Below are 3,265 nucleotides of genomic sequence, written 5' to 3' on the forward strand. Positions count from 1 at the left end.
AGGTTTGTCCATGTTGTTTTGAGAATGTAATTTCTGTTTCAAGAAATGAGCCAAACCAATGGAGAAAAACTGTAATGTTTTAGCTTTTGAAATGACGTACCCGTATGTAGAGTTTGGCTCAGCAGAGCAACACCAATAGAATTAAAGGGATTTAGATACTCATGAAAATTAGATAAAAATGTTAATAGCTTTGAGTGTCACTTTAGACATATGCCGGTATTTCATCATTCATCACCAACATTGAAGAATAGTTTTACAAGTAAATGTTAATGGTCTGTTCTTATATAGCAGTCTTAACAACTACATAGGAGTCACACACATTCACACACTGTGGCCGAGGATAAACAGTCACACACATTTACACTCCGATGGCACAGCATCGGGGGCAACTTGGGGTTCACGTAGCTAACGCCTAAGCCTTTCAACATGACGTGTATGCGGCCATCCAGTGTTTATCCAACACTTTTGAAAGTCAGCCACAGTGATTTTAACCAACTCCTGGAGCTATCGTTAGCTTTTTCAAGGACAGTTCCAGGGATCGGACCGCCAACCTTCAGATTGGCAGACAACCACTCTACTGCTGAGCCACAGGCGCCCTGCGAGTCTGTCTTTCTGGCGGATGTCACTCTTTTTGGCCAGATGTCCGTCACCTCACCCTTTTCTTTGTGATGACATTAATAGCGTGGTCACACCGGCTGCCTTTAGTTGGGTTGATCAATGAACCAAACTCTAGTTTGGTTCATTTGGGCAGGTGAGAACGCTGAAATCAAACTCCGGTGCACACCAAAAGCGGACCAAACAAGCGTAGCAAGACCTGCTGGAAGAGTGGTCTCAGCTTTAGTTATAGTTACCAGTCTTGTATTAAGTACTTGAAAGTATCTCACCAGAAAATGACTTAGGTAGAAGTTAAAGTTGCCTTTTAGAATACTACAAAATTTAAACTCTTAATGTTACTGATAGTGACTGTGCTTCAATACCCGGAAGTAACTTTCTGATATTAAGTGTACTTAACTATTAGAAATAAAAGTAAAAACTTTGATCATGAACTGTAGTGATGTTTCCTTACAGTAAAGCATAATGTTTTGTTTTTCCACACCTTCTTAAACGTTTCTTTGGGGCATTTTTAGGCCTTTATCGACAGGGCAGCTGAAGACATGACAGGGGAGAGGGGGGGGAATGAGATGGAGCAAAGGGTGGAGTTGAAACCTGGTCCCGCCGCATTGAGGAGTAAACCTCTATATATGGGCGCCCGCTCTACCAATTAAACCACCTGGGCGCCCAGGGTGGACCATTTTAACTAAAATGTAATAGGGTGCTTTATGTAATAACCAACCAATGTGGATGGTCTTCATTCATTTTTTAAAATTACTTTATCATCCGGTTTATTTAATGAATTCTAGCGTGAATCATAGTGACTCAAAATTAATTCAAAAAACATACAATTTCTTCAATAGATTAGTATTAGCTTTCATCACTACATTACTTACAGATTGTGTTTTGAGGTTTCTATTACAAAATGAACCTGATTATTACACAATGCGGGTGTAAAAGTATTACATTTTGACATTTTATTACATAAAGCGTTGTTACTAGCCTTCTCAGCTGTTTGCGCAAGTCTGCATCACTGGAAACAGCACCTTGACACACTGCTTGAGGACCATCGCCTCTATCATGTCCTTAGGTTACGTGGACATACTGAACCCATTTACAAAACAGGTCCTCGACGCGGGTAGACAGTTATTCGGGGGACTCTCCATCAGATGTCTTTTAGTAGTTGTCTAGTTGGTCCACAGCTCGGCAGAAGAGGGTCTGGCTACTCCACACAGCATTTTGGGATGGGAGAAAAAAAACGCATTCAGGTGTATTAGCATTTCTTTAAACCAATCACAATTGTCTTGGGCGGTGCTAAGACCCCGACAAAGCAACATCTAGGGAGCATAACTATAGTCTGTTCTATCTGTACTATTAGACAAGCTATGATAAATTTGCGGATATCTAACACATGAGAGCATTATTGGTTGCATGACAGTGCTGTTGTGCAAATCTGTCTTCTAATGAATTTGAATTCACAGGGTACTTGTTTTATTTTGATAAAGCAGATCAGATTATCCCTTTATGTTATTAATTTGTAAGTTTATAAAGCCTATTAGACTTCATTTCAGCAGCCTGGCCCAGAGCGAGACACAGTACCTGTGGCTTGCATGCCATACATACATGTCATGAGGTCATACGCTGTAAAAAGAATTAACATAAAATTTACAGTATCTTACTTGCAACAATTGGCAAGTTACTGTGAATTATTTTTACAGTAAAGGTACCGTAGTTCCATGTACAGTATTTTATGTATTCAATTGTAAAATACAAAACAATTAAACACAAGATGAGATGTCAAAAAAGTAAAAATACAGTAGTTTACTATTTACAGTACTATAGTGGCTATATTTGGATTTTTCTACAGTAATGCCTTGAATACTGTGATTTCAGTGATGTACTATGATTTCAACTGTAACAATAGTCATGTCAACAAAGTTGTAATCATAGACTACATACATATTGATATTAATGGTCTATGGGTGCATTGTAAACTATTCTAAAGTATAGTTTACAATACTACTGTCAAAAGTATTCTACTGTCAAAATTATGTACAGTAGTGTTACTGTGAAATCTTAAGGAAATCACTGTAGATTTCACAGCCATTATTTACAGTGTAGTTATTGGACTTTAAATGAGGATGTATTGACATTATTATCTGCAGTCACTTTTTTGGCTTTACTAAGGTCAAGGTTTTGATTTAAACTGGAAAAGGAAAGGAAAACTTGCTGGAGGGCCCGATTTGACCCACAGGCCACTGATTGCCTACCACTGACCAAGGTGACGGTCAGCTGAGAGTGCGTAAAGATGTATTCCATGTTAGGGACAAGATGTGTTACTGTATCTTGTTTCTGTCTGTAGACTGTATTTGATTTACAAATCAGTCCTCAGTCAGCTCAGAAATGAATAATTTTTACTTCTGTTTAATCCTGTAGTAGTAGTAGTAGTATTAGTAGTAGTAGTAGTAGTAGTATCTTTTGTTTCCAGATAGATAATTTTCATCAATGTGGTAAAAAAAAAAGTTATACATGGAGTTCATAAGAGTGTTACAAAAAATGAAAATACATTCTTAAAGAAATCATATTATTGACCAATTACATCAACACAACTAAATGACCCTGTTTTCAGGGGCGAGCCTAGAAAGGGGCGCGGGGTTGCACCACATCCCCCCCC

Source organism: Etheostoma cragini, chromosome 13 (genome assembly GCF_013103735.1).
Source record: "Etheostoma cragini isolate CJK2018 chromosome 13, CSU_Ecrag_1.0, whole genome shotgun sequence".
NCBI lineage: Eukaryota > Metazoa > Chordata > Actinopteri > Perciformes > Percidae > Etheostoma > Etheostoma cragini.